The 12,757-nt window shown below is 44.1% G+C and overlaps 1 protein-coding gene and 1 long non-coding RNA gene across 3 annotated transcripts in view; one reads left to right on the plus strand and one right to left on the minus strand.

Moving 5' to 3' along the window:
- Nucleotides 1–2,946, minus strand: part of LOC121817627 (uncharacterized) — a 186,070-nt gene extending 183,124 nt beyond the window's left edge. The window contains exon 1 of the long non-coding RNA XR_009599911.1: nucleotides 2,825–2,946. This is a non-coding gene — a long non-coding RNA (uncharacterized LOC121817627). The remainder of the gene's footprint in view (nucleotides 1–2,824) is intronic.
- A 3,905-nt stretch (nucleotides 2,947–6,851) lies between these two features.
- CTTNBP2NL (CTTNBP2 N-terminal like) overlaps nucleotides 6,852–12,757 on the plus strand; it is a 53,861-nt gene continuing 47,955 nt past the window's right edge. Inside the window, exon 1 of one of the 2 annotated variants that reach the window (XM_042252468.2) lies at nucleotides 6,852–6,936. The gene's annotated coding sequence lies outside the window, so the exon portion shown is untranslated. Of the gene's footprint in view, nucleotides 6,937–8,254; nucleotides 8,328–12,757 lie in introns of those variants that run through there. The other variant, XM_004002327.6, reaches the window with a different exon arrangement.

Genomic DNA, 12,757 nt, shown 5'->3' on the forward strand with positions numbered 1-12,757 from the left:
TATAGCTTTCCCCCACGCTTAATGCATGGTTCTATACAGAGTACGTCTAGCCAATCACAGCAGCACATGCCCCACTCACAGTAATTGGATTCAGACTCGAATACATGGTCTAAGCAGAACCAAGAAAACAGAGTGGGACTTTTCTCAGACTTCTGAGGACAAAGGAGATGCTCTTTCCTATTGAATATGACTGGATATGAAGCTGGAACTCCTATGTTTATTGCCAGTTGAGGAAAAAAGCACGTTTGAAAACAGAACCAACTCTACAAAAGTAAAGCTGAAAACTCCCGAGAGAGCAGCCTGGTTCTGGTAACGCTTTTGAGGAGCCAGATCAAGCCTCACGTGAAGGCAGTCTAATTCTGGATGTTTTTATCACATGAGCCAATAAAAACTACCTTTGCTAGTTTGGATGGAATTTCTGTCCTTTACATCTGGAGGAGTCCTGATTATGATGTAATACAGTGGGGTGAGTTATTTTGTTTGGAAAGTGTAGCAACAGAAAGAAGAACTTGAGTCAACTAGTTACACAAATCTACCTCCCCTCAAGACTGTGAGTACCCGGAGGTCTGGAATTGTGTGTTATTTCTTGTGGTAATGATAATAGGTACTCAAGGATAGTTTTAGAAATAAAGGGGGGACAAGAGAAAGGTAGGGTGGCAAAAAGAAAAGGAGATGAGAAATGTACAGACTCCTCCCAATGGTGCAGGTGCCCTGGGTCTCCTGGTCACTTTTTCATGGCAGACTAGACCCTGCTAGGGACCAGCAGACATCATGTAGCAAGAAATAGGGGTATAGAAGCCTCTAGCATCAGGTTCCTCCAAAGGGCTCCTCTAGGAAATTGCCTAGAAATGATGGTGCAGCCATTACCAGGTCATTACTTTTCCTACACATATTTCTCCCTTTTCTAAGCAACAAGAACCTATTCAGCCAACTCTGTGGTGCCTCAGCTGAAATAACAGACGAAAGGGAATGTGTAATTGGCTTTCATCAGATTGAAACCAGAGAGAAGCCCAACTGAGCCGAAGCTCTGTTTATAGCGTAGCACAGAAATTATTTACTGCTTAATGTCAGGCCATGTGTGAGGAAGAAGGGGGAACAAGAGGGAAAGGAAAGACCAGCCTTCCAGCCAGCTTCAGTCCCTCTGGCAAGGCTACTCAGCCCAGCGCTTTGTCTGAGGAGCCAGGAGACACAGAAGGAGGTCTGGCCCCAAACGATTAGGGAAAAGTCACCTGGGGCGGAGGAGAAACAGCAAGGGAGACAGAAAAGGGAGCGGTTGAAAGAGAGGGGGAAAAGTTAACCGTTAACGAATTAAGTCAACTTACCAATAAAAAACAGTAGCCAGCTGATAGCTCCTGCCCCCTGCCCGCCATGAGTCTGCATGAACACTTGGAAATAGCAACCAAAACATGAATCCCATCATACATAACATCAACTCATCATCAGGTATGTGCTTCTCAATTATAATTTAATAATTTCAAAGATTAAAATGAAAATGAAAACTTGAGATTCATCCAAAGGGACATACAGTATTCTTCCAGGGACCTATGACTAACCTGTACTTTGGGGATGAAGGGAGGGGATTAAATTGACTCAAATCTTTGGAAACTTTGCTGGGTGATTTGGGAACTCCATGATTTTTCTCATCTATTTCCAGGAATTTTCTATCTGAGCTAGACTGTACCCCATTTACCTTCCCTTTTTACCCCTCAGTGAGCTAGCTGTGTGTGCCCCATCCAGGCCCATCAGCTTTAGGGGAACATGTGAATTCCACAGAGGATGAGGGAGATGGGACTCAGGGTCCTCTGGGTACTCTTCCCAAGGCCCCTAACAGCAATCTGTTGTGTGGTTCCCAGGGACTGCCCTGTTATGGGTCTCTCCACGCAAACTGTCCTAGGATCCAATGGCCTATGGCCTTGGATTTTTCATTGCCATCCTATGTCAGGAGCCTATCTGTGGATCTGGAGATCCAAAAAACCCACACGGCCCTAGTTTCCTGGTCCTGGGGAAGGGCTGCGAGGCAGTGCCAGTAATGGCAAGAACAGTGAATCACAGGGTGCTGGGCCCAGTCCACCTCCACCACCCACAGCTCCATGAGGCAATGGTGGAATGGAAACAGCTGGCACTGAAGACCGGAGGACCTACTCTTTGATCTCAGGCAAGCTCCTCAGTGACCCCTTTCTTAAACTACCTAAATCTCAGTGATCTCATCAATAAGTTATTATGATTTTTTTTTTTAAAGATTTGCTGAGAGGATGAAAAGAAATAATGTGCCTGGTGTGAAGTAGGCACTAAATAAGTGGTCGATGTCATTATCATCATATTGTTATGTGACCTTTGGCAAGACGCTTAACCTCCATGAACTTGCTTTCTTTCTCTTTTTTAAGATTAATTTATTTTTGGCTGTGTCGGGTCTTAGCCGCAGCACGTGGGCTCTTTTGTTGCAGCGCTCAGACTGCATAGTTGTCGCATGAGCTTAGCTGCCCCACGCCATGTGTGTGGGCTCTTGGTTCCCTGACCAGGGATCAAACCTGTGTCCCGGAAGTGGATTCTTAACCGCTGGACCGCCAAGGAAGTCCCTGAACTTGCTTTCATGTGAAACATGGGAATGATAATTATCTCCTAAGATGATCACAAAGGAATAGATGGATTATATATGTAAAGATTACAAGGATGATACACGTAATATATGTAAAGCACCAGTACAGTGCCTGGTACATAGGAGACCCACAATGTTAGATTTCTTTTTCTTTCCCAGCCTCCCTCTGTGAAGTCCAAGGTAAGAGTTTCCTGGCTCTCTCATGGTCAAGCTGGCCCCAACACTTACCTAAAAACCAGAAGAATCTGTCCCTAAAGGGGGTTTTTCCCAACCTGCTGCGCTCTCAGCTCACGCCCTTAAAAGGAAAAACCGTCCAGTGAGAGGCGCTCCGCGGAGTGCGCTGGGGCAGCCAAGAGGGAAGCCGACGACCGCAGGACTCGTCGCTCAGCACTAGGGGGCGCAATAAGATCGAGAACACAGTGAGGGCCACACCCAGAAACTTCTCAGCTTCCCCTGTGCTCTAGTCGGTCGAGGGATCCTAAGTGAAAGAACCTTAAGGACTACTCAGAAAGGCCTTTGTGGGAACAAGTTATGGGAGAAAACGTAGGGAGTCATGCAGACAGCACACCAGCCTTCCCACTTAAGCCTGGTCCCAGCAGAAAGAGCTCTCTCAGGCTTCTATGTTGCGACCTCAGGATCCCCTCTTGGAGAAGCCAGATGGGGGCTCATAAGGAACCAGAAGGTAGGAAGAGCCAAGCCAGGTCACTTTTCCCAGTCACTCCAACTTTCACATCTAGCTCACCCAGCATCTTAGTAAGTCCAAGTGGGTCACAGCTAGAAGGAGTCTTACAGAGCCCCAGATGGTCAACCAACCCTTAGATGTTCAGCTGCAGGGCTCGGGCCCAGAGAGGAGAAAGAGCTTGAGCAAGATCTCCAAATAGTTTATCATCCCTCATAGAATTTACCAAATACTTTCATGCCCATCATCTCACTTGGATAGTCACAACCACTTGAAGGAACTGATTCCATTTAAGAAATGAGGAAACTGAGGCTCAGGTAAGTGCCAATAGCTCGCCTCTTCCCTGCTGTTTTCATTTGCCACCCACTGTTCTCTTCTCTCTTGCCTTCCCCAGAAGATTGCTATTCATCTCCAAGTATTCCAAAAATCAAATTTAAAAATATTCGTTGCATTCCCTGTCTTCCTAACCCATCTCGTATGATGGAGACATGATAGAGCATAGTAATTATGAGGGTGGACTTAGGAGTCAGATCTGAGTAAATATTCCATGTTCATCTCTTATGAATTCCATGACCATGGACCTCTTTGCGCCTCAATTTCGTTATCTGTAAAACAGGAATATTCACATCTCGCTCCTGGAATTCTTTTAAGGGTTAAATGAGATGTACTCCGAAGCATTTTCATAGTGCCTGCCATATAGTAAAGGCTTGAGAAATGCTTCTAGCATATATAATTATCATACAATTATAGAACTGAAACGCTCTTTAGGAATCAGGTTGCTAATTTCATGCTATTACCAGTGAAGCTAAATGCAGTTAAGTTGGGGGCGTTACTTTGTGAAGTAGTTTTGCACACAGGTTTGAATGTTTTCCATCCCTGCCCCCCTCCAAATCCTCAGAATGTGAACTTTCTTTGAAATGAGATATTTGCAGATGTAATGAGCTAAGATGAGGTCATACTAGATTAGGATGACTTCTAAATCCAGTATGACTGTTATCCTTAGAAGAAGAGGAGAAGACAGAGGCATTAAGTCACAGAGGGGGAAATGCCATGTGAAGACAGAAGCAGAGAATAACACAATTCAGCTACAAGCCAAGGATTTCCAGGAACCCTCATAAGCTAGGAGAGCAGGGTGACCCTCCATAAGCCCACTCCCACCAACACCCCTCACCAAGGAACCAACCTTGTCAAAACCTTAATTTCAGACTCCTAGCCTCCTCACTGAGAGAGAATACATCTCTGTTATTTTAAATCACCCCATTTAAGGTCAGTTGTCACAGCAGCCCTAAGAAACTACAGTTTGTGACAGGGAGAACTCCAGCAGAACTCACAAATTTTTCTTTTACATTTCCAGTCTAGCCCTCTTTTACTCTATCATTGCCTTCCCCAAACCAGCAATAAACATTCATGGTACACCTACCTAAGATGTTTACTCATTTGGAGAAAAACTAACACACACTATACTCTTTAGTGCTTCTTACTAAATTGTTACCTGACATACAGTAGGCATTTAATAAATACTACTGGCATGTTGATACAATAATAGATATAAAAATAGTATGTTGTGTTATACAACTTTAGGAAATTATTACAAACCCCCTTTCTACCTCTGTACACCTGTGTGCCAGACTCTAATTTATTTAGACATTTTATACATTTGAAGAATCATTGAACTTCAAATTCACAGGCTCTGGCCATGCACTAGCTCCAGGGGTGATGAATTAAAAGGATAATAATCTGAATACCCTCAGGACTCAATCCTACCAGGCAGGGATGACCTCATTCTTGCTGGGTCCTCCCACACTCACTGAGGAAAGTCAGCAAGAGCTCAGAAAATCTGGGGAGCCGCCAGTTGCTCTGAAGGAAGTAGGTGCCAGGTCAACCTGGGAGTAGAATGGGTAATGGTGGGTTAACAAAGGGAAGGAGGGGAGGAGGGGTGAGCTGATTCACTGGGACAACTCTTACAGTGACTCAGAAGCCAGCAGAAAATAGCCTGTTCTGCATCTGCCTCACTGTCGGGCAATGAGGCACTTCCTCATTGCACACCCAGAAGGCAGGGCAAAAGGGCGGAGGAGGAAATGGAATTTTTCAAATTCGTGGGCCTAGTCCAGCACTGAAACTCTGTTTTTAACCATTCCAGACATTTTGTTTCAAGTGAAGTCAGTATTTGTTGAACACCTACTATGTCCCTGGCCCTTCATCTTGCCTTTCAGAACACAGGGAATGATGTCTTTCTGAAGTTCTGAATTTCCTATTTGTTACTTCAGAAGCATCTGAGCTGCTGTGAAGCCCTTCAGTACAGTCCTCTTGTCCTTCAAATATACATACAGAGGACATTCTCAAGCCAGCAGTCAATAGAGGGAGACATGGAGCCCATTTCTGTTTCTAATGCTAGTTGGAGGTCATCCAGACTCACTCTCTGAACCAGCCCTCCTCCTGAAAGCCAAGTGTATAGAGAGCAGAATATAGCACAGAGTTGGAATCCACATCCTTGTTGGAAGGTCTTTGTTTTCCATTTACTAGTTCTATGGCTTTACTTGATTTCTCTGAATTTCTCTCTTCTCTGTAAAATAGGCACCAATGGTCTATCTTACAGGTTAGGAAAGATATTACATTTGTGTGCGTATGTGTGCATGCCTGCGCAGCTGTGTTCGACTCTTTGAGACCCTATGGACTGTAGCCCACCAGGCTTCTCTGTCCATGAAATTCTCCAGGCAAGAATACTGGCGTGGGTAGCTGTTCCTTTTTGCAGGGGATCTTCCCAACCCAGGGATCAAATTCATGTCTCCTGTGTGAAGATTAAATATCATTATATGAAAATAACTTGCAGGAATGGCAACCTAGACAGCATATTAAAAAGCAGAGACATTACTTTGCCAACAAAAGTCCATCTAGTCAAAGCTATGGTCTTTTCCAGTAGTCATGTATGGATGTGAGAGTTGGACTATAAAGAAACCTGAGCACCAAAGAATTGATGCTTTTGAACTGTGGTGTTGGAGAAGACTCTTGAGAGTCCCTTGGACTGCAAGAAGATCCAACCAGTCCATCCTAAAGGAGATCAGTCCTGAATATTCATTGGAAGGACTGATGCTGAAGCTGAAACTCCAATACTTTGTCTACCTGATGTGAACTACTGACTCATTTGAAAAGACCCTGATGCTGGGAAAGAGTGAAGGCAGGAGAAGGGGACGACAGAAGATGAGATGGTTGGATGTCATCACCAACTCGATGGACATCTGTTTGAGAAGCTCCAGGAGTTGGTGATGGACAGGGATTCCTGGCATGGGGTCGGACACAACTGAGCGACTGAACTGAATGGCATTAATAGGGCTTCCCAGGTGGCTCAGTGGTAAAGAATCCACCTGCCAGTGCAAGAGACAAGGGTTTGATCTTTGAGTGGGGAAGATCCCCTGGAGGAGGAAATGGCAACACAATCCAGCATTCTTGCCAGGAAAATCCCATGGACAAAGGAGCCTGGTGGACTACAATCCATGCAGTTACAAAAGCGTCAGACCTGACTGAGCACTTATGCAACAAAATGGCATTAATACTGGTTTACTTCCTTCGAACTTCCCTATGTTTGCCGACTGACTACATCCCTCCACCTGACTGCAAACTGCGTGTGGACAGAGCTGGATCTGTCTTGAGACAGTCTGCCTAGGTGAGTAGGAGGCCTCACTACTGCTTTGCTTAATAATAATTGTTAATATTAGAAATAATACATTGAAATTAATTCATATTACTTGTGCATTATAAATAATTGTAAGCATGTATTATATTTAAAGCAATGTGATTATTATTCGTTTAACCAGTTGAACTGGAATCCGTGAAAGGGATAAAGAAATCCAGAAACTTTGACCTCAGGAAGGGATGCACCCTCGCCCTTCTCTGGGTTATTTGGTGCTGGAGGGCTTAGTGCGGGGCTTCCCAGGTGGCTCAGCGGTAAAGAATCCACCTGCAATGCAGGAGATGCGGGTTCGATCTCTGGATCAGAAAGATGCCCTGGAGGAGGAAATGGCAACCCACTCCAGTATTCTTGCCTGGAAAAGTCGATGGACAGAAAAGCCTGGCGGACCCATTGCGTCACAAAAGAGTCGGAGGTGACTTAGCGACTAAACAAGGGCTTGCTGCCACCAGATCTGCATTCCTGTGTTCACGAGGGACAGACATTCCTTGCATCCTCTACTGTCCTTTGTCCCAGCAGGGCTGCGGCAGCCTACAGTACAATGGGGCCAAAGACACAAAAATTCTCATTTGGAAAACAGCGTAGAAAACACTGACACACAGAAATTTTATTCATTCGATTTCTACCTGGAAAGGAAGTCGGGTTGGAAAGCTACCCGGCGTCTCCACTCCAGGGGTTCCAGGGGCTCCAGAAGCTACTATTCTCTTCCAAATATAATGTGAAAAGAGGGGTCTCTGGGTTTTTCATCTTTGCTCCCTTCTCTAGCACACGCTTTGTCCCCCTCTCCCCCGCCCCCCGCCAAAAAAAAAAAAAAAAGTGTGTCGGGGGGTAGAACAGGCAAGCCACGTTACCAGGTTTTCAACAGCAGGTTTTCTAAACACCAGAGCGCACTTCATTTATTAACATTTTGGATGAAACGTTAATGTGCCCAGTCAGTCAGGACACCCGAAACCCATTCCTGAGCTTCCCGTACAACGAGGGTACACACGAAGCACTCGCCACCATCTGGTCCCGAAAGCCCATAGAAGGTGGAAAGTTGCAGAATCCGGGCCCGGAGGGGCGCAAGCCCACCCCGAGCCGGGGCAGGAGGACTGAGCTTCCTCCCGGAAGTGACGCGAGCTCAATCCCAGCTTGGCTCTCCCCAAACAAAAGGGATCTTGGGGCCCCGGGAGGAGCCTAAATGACATTGGAGAAGCCCCTCCTCCAGCCGGCGCGGATTGGTTTCGGGGTTGGAGAGGCGAGGAGGCCATTGGCTCTGCCGAATGCCAGTGCCCCCGCCTGGCTGTTGAGGGGCGGGGCCTCGAGGGGCTGTGGATGGAGAGGGTGGCGGAGGCGGCAGGGAGAGGAACCTTGAGCGCCGGGAAAAGGTAGGAGCCGTTGGCGCCGGGGCTTGGCGGCGGCTGGGAGGCCAGGTTCTCGAAAGAAAAACAGGGGTAGAACCGCCGGTGTCCTCCCGCCACCGTACCAGCTGCCACTCGCGCCCATCCCCTGAGGGGGCGGGGCCGTCTCCTCTACCTCCCGGTATTCCCTGAGGAGGCGGCTCCTCATCCTTCGAGGGTGCTTGCAGCTACTTACTGTCCCCCATCAATCCCAGCTTCCCAGAAGGGGCTGGTTTCCTGATACCCCTCATTTAAAAGGTCCCTCACCTAGCCCCTCAACCTTGGGAGAAGGCGTACAGGTTCCCATTCTTTAGACTGCCGCCCCCGCCCCCATTTTGTACCCCTAGGAGGCCAGACATCTCTTCCAACACCTGTCCTTGCTCGCAAGGGAGGGACCAGAGGTAATTTTATCCATAAGATAAAAATCAGTGTTTTCAAAAAGAAGAGAGATGGGACGATGCAAAAATCAAAAGACCCGACCTAGACAGCCAGCTCCACGGACGAATCGGCCTTCCCCAACTTGGGTTCCTCCCATCCCCCATTCTGTATTCCTGAGCCTTCCCCCTGAATCCTCTATTCTCCTATGGAGCTGGGGCGGGGGCGGGGGGCGGTATCGAGAGTTCCTCTGCTTCGAGACTTTTTGACTCTGGAGGAGGAGAAATAGTAACCTTCCCGACCCCGCTTTGTACCTTTACTCTATTACTTGAAAGAGAACCTAACCTCTGAGGATTGTTTTTTTTTAGGTTTGAGTTGCGTTTCGTTTTTGCTTTCTATCCTATTTCTTCCTGAAAATTTGATGAAAAATCGCCTTTTAGTATTTCACAGTGAATTGAGCGTGTTGTATATCTACAGAGTTGTCGTTGTGGGTAGGAATGCAGTGTATATTGTTGGACTGTCCGTAACAGCATGCTTTCAAGTGAAGCAGTACAGATAACTAAATAAAGAGCTTTAGATTAGGAATGAGTGACTTCCAGTCTAGGTGGGCTGGTCTGTTGCTCAGGGAGACTGCAGTTAACCTTGAAGGTGTAGTTCTTTTGAAACAAAAGGGAGGAAGTGTTTGAAGAAAATTCAGGTTCAGTGGTCTAGGTTTATGATTAATCTGGTCAGGTAGCCTTTGGTTACTCTCTAGCCCCTATTTTATGGTGGGCTTTTTCCTCTAGGAGAAACTGATGTGTAATATATATATATGATGTTGACTGGCTTTACAAGACCAGTATCATCTACCAAAATTCAGGGGATAAAAATTAAAAGCACATTTTAAATTTCAGAGATAAGGATTAATAAAAGCAAGGTAAACTCTAGCTATTCAGACACATGTGACTACCAAAGAGAGTCTCTATAGGGTGCTCATAAAGACCTTCATTTCAGCAGGTGCAAAATATTGATAATTTTGGCCTAATGTAAATGCCATTGACTCCCCATTAACCATCTGTTGCTAGTGCTTTCATACATTAAAATCCGCCATATTTTTTAGCGTTGTTTCTTTTGCTTTCAATCCAAAGTCTGTCTTACTACTGTTTTCTGAAGTCAAACATAGTAACAATGGGATTGGAGGAGTTGGAATCATGAGGGGCAATCATAAGGGCTGTCTTTTACTTTCCTGATAAGCGTCTCTGAAGGTAGACGTCATGAAGGTAATTAATTTTGAATAGTTAGGTTGGACGTTTTCGGAGCCAGTCTCCCTCTGCATAGATCCACTCGGTGACTGTTTCCAGATCTCCAATAAAAAGGCCCCGAGAAGAAACTGCGGAGGGTCTCTCCAGCACACACCAAGCATACTGCAATGGGCTGGTAAGGGCCCCCCAGCAATAGCAGCAGAGAAAAACTAAAAGCAGAGCAGGAAATCCCCAAAAGATATATCTTCCTTTATGAACAGAGAAAAGAAAATAAACCAATGTAAAGAGACTAAGGAAAACAAAGTTGTGGTGATTGCCAGGGCCTTTATGAGCAGAAAGGAAAAAGCAAATAATGCTCTTTGATTCCTTGGCATAACAAGCAAGATTTATTCGATACACATTTGAATCGCAGAAATCTTTAACTTTTTCGACACCTGTTTAGTAGTGTTAGATGAAGAAAAGCATCGTATGCAGAGATTTTTCTAATGTACGTGTAGTCTATCTCATTATAAAGTCTTCAGGAGGTGTTAGTATGTTTTGTTTCACCTTTATACCTTTCATAGTGCCTAGTATATAGTTTGACTTAATGAGTGTTGAACTTCATTTGAAGCTGACACCTTCGGGTAGACTAGAAAGATGTACTGATAAGATATGGCATATCTTGTTGGTATAAACAGTCCATTTCTTTCTGCCTTGTTTTCCCGATCTGATGTCTTCTGGCGCTCCAGTATCTTCAATGACTAAAATACTGAATTTTGTAGTAGAAGATGTCTGCTGATTAGATATATAATTTTGAAGTAATGAATTTTGAAGTTTGAAATTTGAACCAGACTTATTAATGTAATCAGTGCTAGTCTTTTAGCATTTTATTTTTCTAAAAATCTGACCTGAGAGGAATGAAGTGAATTTAGGAGAACACACTAGGAACTGTTTTTTCTTTAAAAATGGTTTCTGAGAGTTTGGTTTTGACAAATTTCTGATCTACTTTGGGATTTTTTAAAAAATGAATTTCTAATTGACTTTATACTTTTCTAAACTAGGACCAAGTACATGATTAAGGATACACACTGTATTGGGTCGCTGAATGGAATCATGCAGACTGACTGTGGTGGGCATAATGCACTCAGCCTACAGTGGATTTGTGTCTTGGTAGAATCAGGTTTCCAGTACTGCTAGTTAATTTGCAGAACAAGATTAGAATTTTTGACTTTTCTGAGTGGAGCAGAATGGTGTTTCTTGGATGTTTTTAGTGAAATAGTGTTTCACTTTTTATGTGAATTAAATAATGTAATATTAAATATTCTTCTACACCTTTAGCATTTAAACACCAGTGAAGAATTCATGTCTGATTTTAGTTATTGGTTGGTTTAATTTTAAATATTTCAACATAGAGCTAAGATGCATAAGTAGGGGAAAACAAATCTTTTACATGTCATGATCTCAGATACCTGATACAAGGATTTTTAGGCCACTGAATTGGTGTTTAGTGGCATGATACAAGAAGCAGAGATATTTTTAGAGGAAGTTTGTCCAGTCTGGTGGTTGACCCCAGGAATAGCTCATCAGCCTGTTACCAAAGGCCATTTTTTTCTTATTTCCTGAATGTTTGCTGCTAATAGCTAAAAATTGAATCTTCCTAGTTTTAGTTCAAAGCATTTCAGTGAGAAGATAGGTTATTTATGGCGAGGCGATAAAGTGTGCTAATTTACAGCACAGACTTTAAAGGCAAACCTGAGTTCAAATCCCAACTCTGTTGCTCTTTTGCTGTATGACCCAGAAGGGCAGAGTTTTCTACCTTCACCATATCTCAGTTTCCTCAGCTGTGACTTAAAAATGACTTTTAGAGGCTTTTTTTAAAAAAGGATTACAGGAACATGGCATGTAGGAAGCACTCAATAATTGGTAGGTATTATTGACATTATTATTAGCACTGCACGTGAGTTAATTAATATTGAATATTCTTTTACTCCTTTATCATTTAAACAAAGGTGAAGAATTAGTATCTGATTTTAGCTATGGGTTGGTTTGGTTTTAAATATTTGACTACATAGCTACGTTTCCTAAGTAGAGGGAAACAGAGCTTGTGTATGTCGTGATCTCAGACATCTGACAGAAGAATTTTTAGGACAGTGTGTGTGTCTTACAGCGTGTGTTTCATAATTTTGTCATGTGCATTATCTTCCTTAAACTTGTTGGCCCTGGAAAAAGAAAGGCAAGGGATTCAACTATCTGATGTTTTCTCTCTGAGTTGTCAGTTACTCCACTCCAAACTGTCTCAAGTGCCTTCGCTCTCAGTGTCATATAAACAGTTTCATGGATAGTGTGATCATGGTACAGGGTTGTACCTTCTGTGAGATTTAAGGGATTTTCCATGGTAATTTTGATTAATAGTGATTTTTTTGCCTTTTGAAGACAGCTCTTCTACTGCCTCCAATGTAAGGAGCAGTTCATAGGAACAGTCAAAATGGATGAGAAGAAACCATGGATGGGGAGTTAAGAGTAGAGGGCAGGGGAGTCGAGGGCAGGGCTTGTGGGTTGAGGAAAGCAGGACTACAAACAGGCTTTGATGTAAAGAATGTAGTAATATGGCTTCTCCCTGCCAACTGTTTCCAAGCTCTGTATTTCAGGTCCAAAGCCAGAGCGTTCACTCTAACTGTGTGCTCTGCTGCGAAATGAATCCTTTCTAAATCTTTTGGAGCCACAAAGAATGTAATCCTTAATTGTTACTGAGTTCAAATAGAAACTAGGAAGGAAAACAAAAAGAGCACAGGATGATGGGGTTTACAGACAAAAAAAGACTTC

This window comes from Ovis aries, chromosome 1, assembly GCF_016772045.2.
Source record: "Ovis aries strain OAR_USU_Benz2616 breed Rambouillet chromosome 1, ARS-UI_Ramb_v3.0, whole genome shotgun sequence".
Taxonomy (NCBI): domain Eukaryota; kingdom Metazoa; phylum Chordata; class Mammalia; order Artiodactyla; family Bovidae; genus Ovis; species Ovis aries.